Here is a 19,145-nt window from a genome sequence, read left to right on the forward strand (position 1 = left end):
GCATTCACTGTGTTTACGATTGATCGATTCCCTCCCTTTCTCCCTCGTCATCATCATCAGAACAATGAACTCCTTCTTGGAGATGACTAGCATCCACTTGAGTCATTACAGAAACCCACACACACACACATCTCAAGGTTGACTAAAGAGAAATGGACAAGCAGCACCCTGTAACTGCAAAGAGTTAGTCAAACAATGTAAATCATTCAGGCAATATAGCTTGAGGTCAGAAGTCATAGCATGGGTGTTGTGAGACACTCAAAAAGGTGTAATGGGTTTGCACTCAGAAAGATGTCGCATAAAGCTTACACCATTATTTGATTTTGAAAAAGTGTGCACAGACGTTTTGGCTTTATAGCCTTCTTCAGCATTTAGGTACAATTTTCTTTTCATTCAAAACAGCATTTGTAAAGAACAACCGATGAACAACAGATGCTTCTAATCAGGGTTTCCACTCATCTGCCAATCATGGATGTGACTTCTCTGGTCTACCTGTATTATTGGGAGACACTGTCCAGGCATCCACACTTTCTTTCTGACCTCAAACAATTGGGCTAACAACAAATGACACCCTATCCCTAAGTGCACTACATAAGGGTAGGGTATCTGATCAGAAGTAGTGCACTATATGGCAAATAATGTGTCATTGGAGACCCAGTCTGTGGAGGGGAGGGGGATGTGTGTGTGTGCGTGCAAGTACCCCAGCCTGCGTACCTACGTGCATGTGTGGGTGCGAGACTGCTAACGGAAATCACACATGCATTTCAGCTGTGATTCAATGTGATAAGTGGAATAAAAAACAACAACAAAACAAGGGTCTGTATCTGAGGAACAAAGATCCACAGCACTAAAGAAATCCGTACCCAACCCAATCTGCAACAGGTCATCAAAACGCTTTAACTTAACTTAACTTTCTTGTGAGTAGTACTACATTACACTACTATATTACGTCAGTGTGCATTATACAACACCTCACAAAGTCCCTACAAAGGCCATTACATTACACTCAGTGGCCGTTTTATTAGGTACACCCAGCTAGTACTGGTTCGAACCCACCTTTGCTCCAGAACAGCCTGAATTCTTCGGGGCATGGACATGTTGCTCAATTTCTATCAAGTTGCCTAACGTGTGCCAGGAAAACATTCCCCACCAGGATTGGGCCACGGACTCATGATGCTCACACCAAATCCTGACTCTGCCATCAGCATGACGCAACAGGAACTGGGATTCATCGGACTAGGCAATGTTTTTCCACTCCTCAATTATCCAGTGTTGGTGGCCCGCTTCTTGTTTTTAGCTGGTAGGAGTGGAACCCGGTGTGGTTGTCTGCAGCAATAGCCCATCTGTGACAAAGACCGACGAGTTGTGTGTTCCGAGATGCCGTTCTGCACACCACTGTTGTACTGCGCCTTTATTTGTCTGTCTGTGGCCCGTTAGCTTGCACGATTCTTGACATTCTCCTTCGACCTCTCATCAACGAGCTGTTTTCAGCCACAGGATAGCCACTGACTGAATGTTTTATGTTTGTCGCACCATTCTCAGTAAACACTACACACTGTCATACGTGAAAAGCCCAGGAGGCCGTTTCTGATATACTGGAACCGGCGTGTCTGGCACCAACGATCATACCACACTGAAAGTCACTTACAGTAGGTCACTCGTTGTTGCCCATTCTAATGTTCAATCGATTAGTAACTGAATGCCTGACTGATTGATTTATATTGCAAACCACGGCCACATCCCTATCTTATCTATCTATACTTTCCGAATGCACGATCGATCGTTGTTCACACAAGCACTGATATTTAACCCTTTCTCCTAGGCTGAGTCTCCTCCTACACATCTGAACAGCCAATGCATCTCTGTTGCTAGACAGAACCATAGTGATATCTGTTCTTCCTCACTTCATCTCATTTTTTGTGGTACCCTTCCCCAGATCTGTGCCTCAAATAAGACTGTACCATAACAAAATCTGGAAAAAGTCAAGGGGTCTGAATACTTTCCGAAGGCATTACATATATCTATATATGCTAACTGTTTTGTTGCAGTGGACAAGTTATATTCTGTTCTTGTATTTGGAAAAATTACTGTGAATGTTGACTTGTTGAACTGATGACCTTTGTATGGAAGGAGTCCAGGACATTTGATATGGTTAGGCTGCTGCTTCGTGACCTTTCTAGGATTGAATTGTATACACAATCAGAATCTTAGGAATGGGTTTAATCTAAATCAGTGCTATATTGACGTGAACATTGTTTACCATGAACACCTTCTCCCAAGAAAATGCCTTTTAAAAGTAGCATTATTGTCTGTCCCAGGGTGCTGCACTACAGATTGAATCCCAGCCTTAGAAAGCTCAGGAAGAAGCAGCTCCACTGTCTTTCAATTATTATAAGAGAGGTGTGTCTTGTGAGGTGTGTAAAAAAAACTAGGTAGAAAACCAGAGGAGAAAAGAACTGGACTGTAGCTTTCAACATGTGGGAGGATGATAAGAAGCAGGCAGGCAGTGAAGTAGACTGATTAACCATCATGAACACCAGCCAGGCAGTGAAATAGACTGATTTAACCAACATGAACACCAGCCAGGTAGTGAAATAGACTGATTTAACCAACATGAACACCAGCCAGGCAGTGAAGTAGACTGATTTAACCATCATGAACACCAGCCAGGCTGTGAAATAGACTGATTTAACCATCATGAACACCAGCCAGGCAGTGAAATAGACTGATTTAACCATCATGAACACCAGCCAGGCAGTGAAATAGACTGATTTAACCATCATGAACACCAGCCAGGCAGTGAAATAGACTGATTTAACCAACATGAAAACCAGCCAGGTAGTGAAATAGACTTATTTAACCATCATGAACACCAGCCAGGCAGTGAAATAGACTGATTTAACCAACATGAACACCAGCCAGGTAGTGAAATAGACTGATTTAACCAACATGAACACCATCCAGGCTGTGAAATAGACTGATTTAACCATCATGAAAACCAGTCAGGCAGTGAAATAGACTGATTTAACCATCATGAAAACCAGTCAGGCAGTGAAATAGACTGATTTAACCATCATGAAAACCAGTCAGGCAGTGAAATAGACTGATTTAACCATCATGAAAACCATTCAGGCAGTGAAATAGACTGATTTAACCGAGGCTTGCTGAAGTTCCTCTCTGTTTTGATATTTCCATCATAGAGGAGTTCTTTACTGGCACCGCTGTCAGCTCTCTCACAGGAGGACGCAAAGCTGGGAGTGTGTGTGCTCCTTTTTAGTTCCTTGTAAGCCCAGCCCCATCCTTTAGCTAGAAGATATTGTGTGTGTGCGTGCCTGAGTTTTCTCTATTATCCTCTCACTTGTTTGAGGGTTTGTGAAATGATAGACCCAGTCTTAATCACTTCTCAGAGTTACAGTAATGTTTATTCTTGGGAATTGGATTTAGATTAGTTACTTTTTTAACACATGCACAATTGGAAAATAAGAGTCATCTCGAGACAGCTTCTGTTTGTGCTTCACTCGAGACGGGAAGATTAGCTGTATCATCGTCATCCTCATCGCCATCATTATCACCATCATCATTACCATCATCATCACCATCATCATTCAGCATAATAGGATGTAAGTCCTGCTTTTTGCTTTGGACCGACTTAGCAGCAACTTTGTCAGAGTTATTCTCTATTGTGGTGCATCAGTATGAATGGAAATATCACACTGCTACATTATGGTCCTATAGAACAAGACATGGAAATAATACAATATAATGATGCTACATTATGCTCCTGTAGAATGAAGAAGATTGCAGAACAGCAGAGATGAACTTCCAGAGGAGATCTTGGAGCTATGACAGCTTCAGTCTTTACAAAGTTCTAGAACAGCAGATTATTTCACTCTGAAGTTTGTTGCTGAGGTCTTCTGTAAAATAAGAGAATTGAGCCACTCAGTAGGCCTCTGTGTAACCGCTCAATGCTGTTAGGTTGTGTTTCCATGACAACACATTGAGGCAGTTTGTGGTTGTGGTTGATATCCACATGGCTGAAAAACAAGTGCAATATACAGCTCCACCCAATGAACACATTAAGTTAGGGGTTGAATAATAACATTTTATTGTAAATAACTGTCACTTTTTGGGCGACCCAACCAAATTCATACATAAATGTGTGTTATAGAGCTGTCATTTTCATTGAAAGTAAGTCTGAGTGGTATATATGTTCTATTTGCGCTATTTCTATGCTTCCTGTTCTTACATTTTGTTTTTGTGTCTTTTACTTTCGTTTTGTACACCAGCTTCAAACAGCTGAAAGTACAATATTTTTGGTTATGGAAAATATGTTCCACGGTGGTTTAGATGATACAATGATTCTCTACATAAACTGAAATTAGGCGAACTATTCAAATTTTTTTGATTTCTGCAAAGTGCAACTTTAAAGCAGCAGCAGCAGAGCATGGTCCCTCCTATCACAAGCAGCAGAGCATGGTCCCTCCTATCACAAGCAGCAGAGCATGGTCCCTCCTATCAGAAGCAGCAGAGCATGGTCCCTCCTATCAGAAGCAGCAGAGCATGGTCCCTCCTATCAGAAACAGCAGAGCATGGTCCATCCTATCAGAAACAGCAGAGCATGGTCCCTCCTATCAGAAGCAGCAGAGCATGGTCCCTCCTATCAGAAGCAGCAGAGCATGGTCCCTCCTATCAGAAGCATCAGAGCATGGTCCCTCCTATCAGAAGCAGCAGAGCATGGTCCATCCTATCAGAAGCAGCAGAGCATGGTCCATCCTATCAGAAGCAGCAGAGCATGGTCCCTCCTATCAGAAGCATCAGAGCATGGTCCCTCCTATCAGAAGCATCAGAGCATGGTCCCTTCTATCAGAAACAGCAGAGCATGGTCCCTCCTATCAGAAGCAGCAGAGCATGGTCCCTTCTATCAGAAACAGCAGAGCATGGTCCCTCCTATCAGAAGCAGCAGAGCATGGTCCCTCCTATCAGAAGCAGCAGAGCATGGTCCCTCCTATCAGAAGCAGCAGAGCATGGTCCCTCCTATCAGAAGCAGCAGAGCATGGTCCCTCCTATCAGAAGCAGCAGAGCATGGTCCCTCCTATCAGAAGCAGCAGAGCATGGTCCCTCCTATCAGAAGCAGCAGAGCATGGTCCCTCCTATCAGAAGCAGCAGAGCATGGTCCCTCCTATCAGAAGCAGCAGAGCATGGTCCCTTCTATCAGAAGCAGCAGAGCATGGTCCCTTCTATCAGAAACAGCAGAGCATGGTCCCTCCTATCAGAAGCAGCAGAGCATGGTCCCTCCTATCAGAAGCAGCAGAGCATGGTCCCTCCTATCAGAAACAGCAGAGCATGGTCCCACCTATCAGAAGCAGCAGAGCATGGTCCATCCTATCAGAAGCAGCAGAGCATGGTCCCTCCTATCAGAAGCAGAGGGCATTACTCCGCAGGACGTTGTCCCGGTCCGAGTTTTGTGTTAAGTCGAGGGCAAAAAAGAAGACCGATCAGCTGGATGATACCAGCCATGATGAACAATATTGCGGCAGAGTTAATAACTTCAGCTTTAGATACTCCAGCTGAAGTAGAGCGCTCCCCCCAAGTTCCCTCTTCTCGCCGATCAACAATTTGTCACTCATGTCATCATGGAAACATAACCTGTTAATACAGAATTGGGTCAGTATGTGGTTGTGGTTTGTATCCATAGCTACAGCACCCCTTTGATAAATCACAAGAAAAAAATATAGATATTAATTAAATATTTGTACACTAGGCCTTTATTGCGCCTGTATAAGCATAGAAAAATACTCGCCAACAAAACATTTCCTTAGCACATTAGGTCTACTTATCACTATGTTTAGCCAACTGTACAAAGTGTTTCTACCGGTAGCTTGCAAAGTAAACATGATCAGTTAACAGTACATCGGCAAATACACCCCTCTGCTGCTTGACAGGCAGAGCCCAAAAAGGATGGGAATGTCACCTAAACCACTCTTAATTGTCAGGTATAATTCACTTTAATTTTATACCACTCAAATATATGAGATGTGAATAGGCAACATTTCATTCCGAAGTCAGTTTATTTTCTCTCGCTCATTGATTTCAAGAAAATGTTCATAATTTTTTTACGGTCACGTCATATTTCTTTGCATACTTTCTGTTGAAGGTTGCATCAAATGGAGTGTGCATTCGAGAAGTGCCCTGCATGCTCCGTTTCGCATTCTTTGATTTTGACTCATACTCCGACCCTCTGTGCTCGGACCACAGTAGAATGCATTTTGAGAAACCACGTGTTTGTGCCTCCGGGAACGTTTCCATTGATCATCCTTCAGATGTTTCTTCAACTTGATTGGAGTCCACCTGTGGTAAATTCAATTGATTGGACATGATTTGGAAAGGCACACACCTGTCTATATAAGGTCTCACAGTTGACAGTGCATGTCAGAGCAAAAACCAAGCCATGAGGTCGAAGGAATTGTCCGTAAAGCTCCGAGACAGGATTGTGTTGAGGCACAGATCTGGGGAAGGGTACCAACACATTTCTGCAGCATTGAAGGTCCCCATGAACACAGTGGGCTCCATCATTCTTAATTGGAAGAAGTTTGGAACCACCAAGACTCTTCCTAGAGATGGCCGACTGGCCAAACTGAGCAATCAGGGGAGAAGGGCCTTGGCCAGGGAGGTGACCAAGAACCTGATGGTCACTCTGACAAAGCTCCAGAGTTCCTCTGTGGAGTTGTTTGTCCTTCTGGAAGTTTATCTTCATCTCTGCAGCACACCACCAATCAGGCCGTTATGGTAGAGCGGCCAGATGGAAGCCACTTCTCAGTAAAAGGCACGACAGCCGCTTTGAGTTTGCCAAAAGGCACATAAAGGACTCTCAGGCCATGGGAAACAAGATTCTCTGGTCTGATGGAACCAATAATGAAACCTTTGGCCTGAATTCCAGGCGTCACGTCCGGAGGAATCCTGGCACCATCCCTATGGTAAAACGTGGTGGCAGCATCATGCTCTGGGGATGTTTTTCAGCAGCAGGGACTAGGAAACAAGTCAGGATCGAGAAAAAGATGAACAGAGCAAGGTAGAGAGATCCTTGATGAAAATGTGCTTAAGACCTCAGGCTAGGGGCGAAGGTTCACCTTCCAACAGGACAATGACCCTAAGCACACTCCCAAGACAACACAGGAGTGGCTTCGGGACAAGTCTGAATTTCCTTGAGTGGCCCAGCCAGAGTTTGGACTTGAACCCAATCAAACATAGATTAGATTAACAATTATCTTCATTCCATTCACCATATAGCTATTAATTTGAAACCAAAACACAGAAAGAGTGGTAGAGTTGCTGGGGGTGGGTGTGACTGACATGCTTTTTAGTGCTCAATGCTATTATACTTTGCAATCAACAACATTTCAACATTTTTCTCTGTGAGGCTCCTTCTATACTGACTAAGTAGCATCTGATAATGTGAGAAAAGTCTCTCTCCATCCACTGAGGTGGTGGGGATGCACAGATGTGTGAGCTAAGGCTGGAATACTGTCCCGACGAGCTGCCCATCAGTCCACTGCAATCTCTTCCAGCATCTGCCTTTATCGATGACCATGTATCTGGGTCACTATTCTGCAGTCACCTGGTTCAGAGCAGGGATGGCATGGACATAGTCCTTATTATCCTTTCTTCCACCTACCACCTGGGCTGGAACAGTTAGTGACTTGATCCAGGTGAAGGCAGGGGAGTTTCTCCAGCACAGTCTGCAGCTTGCCTGAGCATGCTGCCATGGCATACAGGAACAACTCAGTGCAGGAGACCCTGACTTCCTCTGGAAGTTGCCCCAGCAGCTGTATGAGGGCGCCAGCCATTCTCATACTGCATTTGCAGGTCCTCCATCTTGCTGGCGATGTTGTGAGCTGTTGGCACAGAGGTCTCCTCCAGCTTAGTGGCTAAGCTGACAATCTTCACACTATGCTCCACAATGAACACTGCCTGGGCCTTCTGCTGGGCCTTGTTCCCTCAGCAGCTCACAAAGGTCCTGGTCACACTTCACCGTATCCGGTAAGGTCGTAGTGAAGTCGGTGAGCACATCCATGTAATCTGCCAGGTACTCCACAGCACGTATCCAGGAGCCCCACTTAGTCTGCACAGCATACATAGGCATCATAGTAGAATGGACATTTTCAGCATGAATGATCTCAGCTCCAGATGACGCTGGGTTGCCTGATGGAACACTTTCTTCACCAGAGCACACAGCCTGTTCACGTCCTCCAGCACCAGGCTCAGGAGATGGGCAAAGCACATGACGTGTCCGGATTTGTCTCAAAGGCCCTTCAAGATGCTGGTGAAAGTCTTTTTCATGTAGCTAGCTGAGTCGCTTACAAAAGCCCACACATGATTAAAGTCACCCACATTGTTGTTGAGACAGGACATGACAATTTGGGACACAGTGGTGAAGTTTACTTTATCCAAGAAAGGCAGATCTGCTACAACAGGTCGTTCACACACCGGCTGGTGTAGGATGGCGAGTCTTCCAAAGGCATCGATTGTCTTATCAAGGATGACATAAATGTCCTTCCCTCTACAGCATCTTTGATGTCCTGCACATATTGTGGATAGAGCTCTGGCAGGTATTCTGTACTCAGATGGGATGGCGCTGGGATAGACCCTCCCTGCTTGCAGTGTTTCTTCAGAAATGTGGGCAAATTGGGCCCCTTCTCAAAGTATGTTTGCCTTGATTAATGATCTTGAGAAGTCCAAGATGAATTCCTTTCTCTCAGCTGTGGAGGGAATCTTTAACAGACAGGAGGCCAGAGGCTGTGTTCTTGTTTGGACTGGAAAACAATTTAGAAAATAAATAACAAATGGTTCATTTGGTAAAATAAGAATTCTCAGGTTGAGTTCAATAGCAGGCCTACAATGGATCTCAATCTTTGAAGCTGAGCACACTCTCTCCTGAAGCCACCCACACACACAGACTGCCCATAAACGTGACAGAGGCCTTGAACACACAGAAACAGACACACAGCCCATAAACCTGACAGAAGGTCTCTCACACAAAAATATTTTCAAACAATGAAAGATAACAAAAAAAGTCACTAAATATGTCTGTGACTTGCTGCTTTTGTCTTTCCTAACTTGTCACTTGTTTTGATAGCTCCACCACATCACTTTGGCTAATTCGTTAGCTAGCTAACATTACTTCAGCTAAGTTAGCTAGCTAGGCTAAATGATGTGATGGAGCTGGAGTGACAGCATGGAAAGTGACAGCGTGGAAAGCTTGCCAGGCTAACGTTAACTAGCTGACTTAGCTGAAACAGGGGCACACTGAAGAAGCTACTATGTAGATACAGACAAACGGATTTGTCAAGAACAGATATTAGCTAACTACAACAAACCTACTAGCTAGTTTATATATCTGTCGCTAGCTAAAGCATCCAAATGTTTACCTGGTCCACTAGCCCTCCTATTTTTGTGTCGGAGCGACCTCAGGTGCTCCACCTCATTTTGACACCGTATGTGTATTGAATGCTGACAGACTTTGCAGACAAGTACTCCTCCATCCTCGTACAGTTCAGCTGGAAACTCCCTGACCTTGTCCCTGACTGTTATTCTGGTCGCCAAACATTTACTCCTCAGCTCCTCTGCTGTTAATCTGTTCTTTTTAATCTGATACTTCTTTCCTCAGAACGCTGTCATTCATTCGAGATACATCAATTTGAGATACATCAATGAAAACGGTGGAAAAACTGTTATTCAACAATTCAATTTTATTTAACTTTGCTATCAGCTGGCAGCTTTTTAGCTTTAGAATCCTATGCATTTTATTGGAAATTCTGCGGATTTTCGTCGGAATTCTGCATGCGCAGATTCTGTGCGGGTCTAGTCATACGTGATGCCTTTCCTGCTTTTACTTATGCAGGAAAATAAAAGTAAGGCATGTGATATATAATTGTCACTCTAAAATAATCTCATATAATTATAGTTCATACAGGTTTTATACCAACTCTGTATAAATAGCATCTAAAATATACATTGAGTGTAGAAAACATTAAGGACACCTGCTCTTTCCATGGCAGACTGACCAGTTTAATCCAGGTGAAAGCTATGATCCCTTATTGATGTTACTTAAATCCACTTCAATCGGTGTAGTTGAAGGGGAGGACCAACTGACCTACTCCCTGACCAAAATGGCATAATAACATTCATGTCCATTCTTGTATTCTAATTCTATGGCTTTGACAGCCTCATCTATTTCAAAGTTATAGAGAAGTCATAGAAAGGTATTTTTCACATCCATGTTTCACCTAAATGACTGACTGAGTCACTGAACACACTATAGGGAGCAATCAGGAGAAAGGCTGCAGCCCCCTAGCCGAAGTAGAGCGATCCCCCAGTTCCCTCTTCTCTCTAGTCAACTTATTGGAGGAGTCGCTGAGGATTGCCCTGGCCTTCCAGGAGACAGGAATGAGGATGAGAAATCCGGCCAGGATGAAGAATATTCCTGTTATAATGATCAACTTGTATATCTTGCCCTTAATGTAGTTGGTGGTCTTGTGCCCGACCATGGAGACCATGACTCCCAGAAACCCCAGGATAATAGCCATGATGGTCATGGCTCTGGTGGCCTGCAGGTTGGAGCTCCATGCGGAGCTTGGCATGGAGTCGTAGACTTCACACTGAATCTGGCTCATGCTCCTTTTCACACAGCTTATCCACAGGCCGTCCCAGACCACCTCCGTGGTGACAAAGATAGCTGCTGTGAAGGTCGTCTCCATCCAGGTGGGGAGTGCACACACTACAATGGTGGTGATTAATCCTATGACTCACAGGACGATGCCCACAATCTCCACGTCCATCGACATACTGGGTCCCTGGGTACACCTGCCCTTCCCGGAGGAATAAGGATATGAGTCAACAAAGACATTTCAAAACCGCAGAGATGTTGAACTTCCAGAGATCCTGGAGCTATGACAGATTAAGTCTTTACAAAGTTCTAGAACAGCAGATTATTTCACTCTGAAGTTTGTTGCTGAAGTTACTGTTACATAGGAAAGTATTTCCACCAGTATGTTTTATTAAAATGACAGATTTATGTGTGTGTGTTCTGTCTGGGGTAGCGTTTCTAATTAGTGAGATTGAGCTGTGCCACCTGCTGTCCTAATGCCACCAGGATGCAAAGAGGCCGACCCTGAAGAGGAACATTAATATTTAACAACACTTACTGGAGGGAGGGAGAGCTGGTGTTATTTTGCTCAGTAATTACTGACAGACCCACAGGGGTCTAGGCTCGACTGGACTGTACATCTCCAGAGCAGCTTGTCAGAGAGCACAGTAATGGGGAAATAAACTCAAAGACTGAGGCCCTCTGAGAGATGGGAAGGATGGTGGGAGTAGAGGGAGGGAGGGAGAAGGCGGAAGAGGGGAATGGACAGGTAAGGAGGGGGAGAGATCTGGCAGAGGGAGAAAGATTTGAGGAGAGAGCTTGAGAGATGGAGAGATTAGAGAACAGGGAGAGAGATGGAGAGAAGAGGTAGAGAGAGAGAATGAAGAATCGTGTGTATGTGTATATATACAGTATATCTTGAGATACTTGGCTGAGATATTTAGCTTGTTATGGCTGTACAGAACAACAGCAGACTCTAGCCTCAAATATATACAGTATATCGTATAACATGTTGCATACAGTATTTACCAGCCAGAGGACTGAGGATTTACTGTTTTGCCCCTGTGCCTGTTCATTCCCAGTGTGTCTTAATTTAAGTTACTTGTAAAGGCTATTGGGACCTGTCCTGTGGGCTGGTGGTAGATGAGACCTGTCTTGTGGTCTGGTGGGAGATGAGGCCTATCTGGTGGTAGATGAGACCTGTCTTGTGGTCTGGTGGTAGATGAGACCTGTCTTGTGGTCTGGTGGTAGATGAGACCTGTCTTGTGGTCTGGTGGTAGATGAGACCTGTCTTGTGGTCTGGTGGTAGATGAGACCTGTCTTGTGGTCTGGTGGTAGATGAGACCTGTCTTGTGGTCTGGTGGTAGATGAGACCTATCTGGTGGGAGATGAGACCTGTCTTGTGGTCTGGTGGTAGATGAGACCTGTCTTGTGGTCTGGTGGTAGATGAGACCTGTCTTGTGGTCTGGTGGGAGATGAGACCTATCTGGTGGGAGATGAGACCTGTCTTGTGGTCTGGTGGGAGATGAGACCTGTCTTGTGGTCTGGTGGGAGATGAGACCTGTCTTGTGGTCTGGTGGGAGATGAGACCTGTCTTGTGGTCTGGTGGGAGATGAGACCTGTCCTGTGACTTGGTGGTAGATGAGACCTGTCCTGTGGCTTGGTGGTAGATAAGACCTGTCCTGTGGCTTGGTGGTAGATGAGACCTGTCTTGTGGTCTGGTGGTAGATGAGACCTGTCCTGTGGCCTGGTGGTAGATGAGACCTGTCCTGTGGCTTGGTGGTAGATAAGACCTGTCCTGTGGCTTGGTGGTAGATGAGACCTGTCTTGTGGTCTGGTGGTAGATGAGACCTGTCTTGTGGTCTGGTGGGAGATGAGACCTGTCTTGTGGTCTGGTGGTAGATGAGACCTGTCCTGTGGCCTGGTGGTAGATGAGACCTGTCTTGTGGTCTGGTGGGAGATGAGACCTGTCCTGTGACTTGGTGGTAGATGAGACCTGTCCTGTGGCTTGGTGGTAGATAAGACCTGTCCTGTGGCTTGGTGGTAGATGAGACCTGTCTTGTGGTCTGGTGGTAGATGAGACCTGTCCTGTGGCCTGGTGGTAGATGAGACCTGTCCTGTGGCTTGGTGGTAGATAAGACCTGTCCTGTGGCTTGGTGGTAGATGAGACCTGTCTTGTGGTCTGGTGGTAGATGAGACCTGTCTTGTGGTCTGGTGGGAGATGAGACCTGTCTTGTGGTCTGGTGGTAGATGAGACCTGTCCTGTGGCCTGGTGGTAGATGAGACCTATCCTGTGGCTTGGTGGGAGATGAGACCTGTCTTGTGGTCTGGTGGTAGATGAGACCTGTCCTGTGGTCTGGTGGTAGATGAGACCTGTCCTGTGGCTTGGTGGTAGATGAGACCTGTCCTGTGGCTTGGTGGTAGATGAGACCTGTCCTGTGGCTTGGTGGTAGATGAGACCTGTCCTGTGGCCTGGTGGTAGATGAATGGTGGTCTGGGCAACTAACACTCAGTCTCACATCAGAATTAGATGTTCATCCATGTTTCTCAAATGTCAAAGTTTGAAGTTGTTGCAGACCTTAAAATTATAATTGTGTTAAAGTTAAGTTTAGGCATTCACTCCAAATGGTTATGGTAAGTGTGTGTGTTTGTGTATCTGTGTGTCTTTGAGCGTGCACAGTACCGTTTGGCAAATCCTGACAGGTCTCCAAAAAGGAGAGGAGCAAAGAGGGCCTTCCTATCTCTGAGGGCCTCAGTCTTTGAGTTTATTTCCCCATTACTGTGCTCTCTGACAAGCCGCTCTGGAGATGTACAGTTCAGCCTAGCCTAGACCCCTGTGGGTCTGTCAGTAATTACTGAGAAAAAATACTATCTGTCTCTCTCTTTCTCTCTCTGTGGATCTCTCTCTCTCTCGGTCTCTCTCTCTGTGTGTCTCTCTCTCTCGGTCTCATTCTCTCGGTCTCTCTCTCTCGGTCGGTTGCTCTCTCTCTCTCGGTCTCTCTCTCTTTCTCTCTCTCCCTCCTCCACTAGTACTGTATTATCACTGTTCATTTATCTCTCTCTCTCTCTCTCTCTCTCTCTCTCTCTCTCTCTCTCTCTCTCTCTCTCTCTCTCTCTCCCCTCCACTAGTACTGTATTATCACTGTTAATTCATCTCCTCCACTCTGTAGGAACTAAAAGGCAGGAAAGCTAACAGGGCTTACTCTCCTATCAGTGTTTTAGTTTCATACCTTGAAGGGCCTTCAGTCAGTACATTGTGAAAGCACATGCCTTAAATCTTGTGTTATAAATGCACTCTCCGCAACTCTTCTGAGAAATATGTCTGGGATTTATTTATATATTAAGTGCAAATAGGAGAGATCTCTATCCAGCTCTTTTATCACAGAATCACTCAAACTAAATAATGTTCAGTCATGTGTTTTTCAAACATTCATAGCCTGTTAAATGGTGTTAGATTGATCCATGTGTCTGAAAATGATTGATGCGAGGAGAACACAGCTTCTCTCAGCCCCAGTAGATTGACAGATCTATTGACCATCATACAATACCTGTTGGCAGTGTGCTTTCTCTGGGTCACTGAATATTCAACAGGCCTGAAGCACTGTGTGAGCTGTCTTTCATGACAGATAGAGACACACAGTCTCCACTCATGTCTTAGATTGTGATTACTGGGAGGAACAACCCAGGGTGGTGTTCATTAGGGCACGCAATGGAAAATATTTTTCAACATTTTGCAACGGGCAATGAAAATTAGCTTCTTCTTTTTTATTGGACCCATCCAGGTAGTCCGTCCTTGTTTCAGTCTGTTTTCTTCTGTTTGGTGCCGAATGAACACCACCACTGAATATGTATGAGTCCTCTTCACTGGAACCCTGGGAGGGTAAATCAACAAGTCATCAAAGATTTTATCTTTATCAGTAGTGCTCTGTGTGGGCGGAGTAGGCGATCTTGAAGGAGTAGAGCATCTTTGCTGCTTCCCAGGGAAGGGAAAGCAGGGGGGTCAGGCGCATCTCACAGCAACAAGGGATATTCTGAGAAGGTTTTCTGAGCGTCGCCATGTGGTTGCCATGGCATTAGTGATTAATCAGATCTGCATGTTTGTTTGTGCTTTGATTTGCTTCATTGTAATGTTGATGTAAGCTTGTGAACAGAGGTGAGATCACAGAGATTGAATAGTTTTTGAGGGGATTTATACTGTAATTTATATATGCCTTCCCTCCCTCGGTACACAGGTATACACACTTTAAAGATGTTAATTGATGAGGAGGAACTAGGACGTGTCCCCTGATAGATTGGATACAGAGATTATTGGTCAGTGTTTTGTGTAACCATGGATATGGAATGGGTCTTTGAGAAAAAAACAAATTGTGTGAATCAACTGTTTTTGTTCATGATTTAAAGAATAAAGTATTTTAAATAAAGGATATGTTTAACCTCTCTGGAACCAGTGGGACGGTAAGCGTCCCACCTCGACAACAGCCAGTGAAATTGCAGGGCGCCAAATTCAAAACCGCAGAAATTCCTCTAACATACAAGTATTATAAACCATTTTAAAGACACTTCTTGTAAATCCAACCACAGTGTCCGATTTTCAAAAAGGCGAAAGTACACCAGGCGATTATGTTAGGTCAGCGCCGAGTCACAGGAAACCATACAGCCATTTTCCAGCCAAGAAGAGGGCTCACAAAAGTCAGAAATAGCCATTTAAATTAATCACTAACCTTTGATCTTCATCAGATGGCACTCACAGGACTTCATGTTACACAATAAATGTGTGTTTTGTTCGATAAAGTTAATCTTTATGTCCAAAAACCTCAGTTGAAATTGGCGTGTTATGTACAGTAATCATTGTCTCAAACAAACATCCGGTGAAATTTCAGAGGCACATCAAATTACATAAATACTCATCATAAACATTGATGAAAAATACATGTTTTACACATAGGATTAAAGATAAATGTCTTGTTAATCCAGCCACTGTGTCAGATTTCAAAAAGGCTTTACGGCGAAAGCACACCATGCGATTATGTTAGGTCAGCGCCTAGCCACAGAAAACCATACAGCCGTTTTCCAACCAAGGACAGGGTTCACAAAAGTCAGAAATAGTGTTAAAATTAATCACTTACCTTTGATGATCTTCATCTGGTGGCACTCCCAGGTCTTCATGTTAGACAATAAATGTTTGTTTTGTTTGATAATGTCCCTTTGTTTTGTTTGATAATGTCCCTCTTCGTGTCCTAAAACCTCTGTTTTGTTGGTGCATTTTAGTTCAGTAATCCAAAGGCACAAAGTGCGCTCTCAACCTCCAGACGAAAAGTCAAAAGTACAATAAAAGTTTGTAGAAACATGTCAAACGATGTTTAAAATCAATCCTCAGGTTGTTTTTGTCATGAATCATCAATAATATTTCAACCGGACAAAAGCTTTGTCAATAGAAAAGGAGAAACAAGAAATGTGAGCTCCCGATCACGCCCTGGACTCATGTCTGGAAATTTCCACTGTCCACTCATTTCCACTGTCCACTCATTGTATCTCCCTCATTTTTCAGAGTAAAAGCCTGAAACAATGCCTAAAGACTGGCCACATGTAGAAGAAGCCATAGAGCTCGTGAACTGGGTCCTAAGTCTTTGTATGGTGGATAGGCTTTCAATGGAAAAACAGCCTTTCAAAATAATAGTACTTCCTGGATGGATTTTCCTCTGGTTTTCACCTGCCATATCAGTTCTGTTATACTCACAGACATTATTTTAACAGTTTCGGAAACTTTAGAGTGTTTTCTATCCAAATCAAATTATCCTAGCTTCTGGGCCTGAGTAGCAGGCAGTTTAATTTGGGCCCCCTACCTTAGTGAAGTTAATATCATGAATACGTATTGTACCTTTGGTGGCTTTTATTTTATTGACCTAAAACATCTAATCCGGGATTCAATCTGATTGTGCTTGTCGACTATGCACCATTTTAAAGGTCATTTCTGATCACGCTGACATCTGCAGCATTTTACTGTGAATGCAATCTCCCGAAAGCGGTAACATTCTTTTAAAAGCTGCATTGTCGGCAACATGTGATCGATCATATTGAATCCCAGGCCTAGTGACAGTAATTCTGCATAACTCAAGATACCAGTTTGGAGATTTCCCAGGACAATGCCCTATAGAATAGTCACATTGACCTGTGATCGATGGAAGAATAGATGCCTTCCCAGAACTGTCTGTGGTATTTAACCTTGCTGTAGCCATGAGCTGAACTTTGCCGTTTGTCACTTTGTTGCTGTAGGATCTTAGAGAACATCCACGTTGAGCTGAGTCACCGATGGCAGAGTTCCAATATCCACACTAGCGTACTACTTAGAATGCATGGTCAATATACAGGTAACTGCCAAAATAACGGAAACACTTGAGGAAGTGAGGGATACAAAGTATATTCAAATCAGGTGCTTCCACACAGGTGTGGTAACCTGAGTTGATTAAGCAATTAACATCCCAGCATGTATAGGGTCATGTATAAAAATGACCAGTTGCCCATTATTTTGGGTACCATGGCTAGAAGAGATCTCAGTGAAGAGGTGTCTCAATGGCGCAGTGTGTGTGTGTGTGTGTGTGTGTGTGTGTGTGTGTGTGTGTGTGTGTGTGTGTGTGTGTGTGTGTGTGTGTGTGTGTGTGTGTGTGTGTGTGTGTGTGTGTGTGTGTATTTATGTATGTCACCAGATATTAACCCAATTGAACACCCGTTATGGGAGATTCTGGAGCAATGTTTTCCCACCACCATCAACATCAAATAATGTAATTTATCGGGGAAGAATGGTGTCGCATCCCTCCAATAGAGTTGCAGACACTTGAAGAATCTATGCCAAGGCGCATTAGAGCTGGCTTGTGGTGGCTTGTGGCTTGTGGTGGCCCAAAGCCCTATTGACACTTGGTGTTGGTGTTCCTTTCGTTTTGCAGTTACATGTACATTGCTCCCTTCACTAAGTGGCATGGAGGTGTTGATCTTGGGGAAGAGCCATGCTGACTGTATGCAGGCTGTTTCTGGAGGGAGGAGTGGAATGTAGTGGAGCTCATCACTAGAGACCTGGGTTATAGAATAAGGACTGAGAAGATGAGAGAGAGGTATAGGGATAGGTGAGAGGAGAGGAGGAGGAGGGAGGGAGAATAATAGGGTTAGGTGAGAGGAGCAGGAGAAGGAGGAGGAGGAGGAGGAGAGGGTGAGGAACCTGGGTTAGGTGAGAGAAGGAGGACAGGGAGAGAAACAGGGTTAGGTGAGAGGAGCAGGAGGAGGAGGAGAGGGTGAGGAACCGGGTTAGGTGAGAGAAGGAGGAGAGGGAGAAAAACAGGGTTAGGTGAGAGGACAGAAGGAGGAGAACAATGGGAGAGAAGAAGGAGGAGAACAAGAGGTGAGGAGAAGGAGTAGAACAAGGGGAGAGGAGAAGGAGGAGAACAAGGGGAGAGGAGAAGGAGAACAATGGGAGAGGAGAAGGAGGAGAACAAGGGGAGAGGAGAAGGAGGAGAACAAGGGGAGAGGAGAAGGAGGAGAACAAGGGGAGAGCGGGGCGACGAGGAGATCCTCTGGAGGAACAGGCCAACGTTATTAACAAAGGGACCTGGAACACTGCATTATTGATGGAGGGAAGAAGAAGAGAGAAAGGAGAGGTGGACAGGTGGAGGCTATTATGCCATCAGGAAGGAGTGAAGCGAAGGGAAGGATTTCTCCATCTCTCTTCCTGATTAGTCAAGTATGGGGAGAAGTTTCTCACACACTAGCTGCATGAACACATGGAGAAAGAGAATGTCATCTACATTTGATTTGGTTACCTAAGCTATTTAAGTACAGTGCATTTGGAAAGTATTCAGACCCCCTGACTTTTTCCACATTTTGTTACGTTACCGCCTTATTGTAAAATGTATTAAATAAAACATTTTCCTCTTTAATCTACACACAATACTCAATAATGACAGTTAAAATAGGTTTTTAGAAATTTTAGCAAATGTTTGAAAATACATAAGTATTCAAACTCTTTGCTATGAGACTTGAAATTGAGCTCAGGTTCATCCTGTTTCCATTGATCATGCTTGAGATATTTCTACAACTTGATTCGAGTCCATCTGTGGTAAATTCTATTGATTGGACATGATTTGGAAAGGCACACACCAGTCTATATAAGGTCCCACAGTTGACAGTGCATTTCAGAGCAAATACCAAGCCTTGTGGCCAAACTGAGCAATCGGTGGAGAAGGGCCTTGGTCAGGGAGGTGACCAAGAACCCGATGGTCTGACAGAGCTCCAGAGTTCTTCTGTGGAGATGGGAGAACCTTCTGGAAAGACAACCATCTCTGCAGCGCTCCACCAATCAGGCCTTTATGGTAGAGTGGCTAGATGGAAGCCACTCCTCAGTAAAAGGCACCACAGACTGCTTGGAGTTAAAGGACTCTCAGACCATGAGAAACAAGATTCTCTGTTCTGATGAAACCAAGATTGAACTCTTTGGCCTGAATGCCAAGCGTTACAT

General features: G+C 44.5%; 2 pseudogenes; one reads left to right on the plus strand and one right to left on the minus strand.

Annotated features, from left to right (window-relative positions):
• The window catches only part of LOC135553777 (ras-related protein Rab-26-like), a 99,994-nt pseudogene that overhangs the window by 20,255 nt on the left and 60,594 nt on the right, over positions 1-19,145 (plus strand).
• LOC135554843 (claudin-4-like) lies at positions 7,946-10,841 on the minus strand (annotated as a pseudogene).

The sequence above is a fragment of the Oncorhynchus masou genome, chromosome 14 (genome assembly GCF_036934945.1).
Source record: "Oncorhynchus masou masou isolate Uvic2021 chromosome 14, UVic_Omas_1.1, whole genome shotgun sequence".
In the NCBI taxonomy this organism is placed as follows: Eukaryota; Metazoa; Chordata; class Actinopteri; order Salmoniformes; family Salmonidae; genus Oncorhynchus; species Oncorhynchus masou.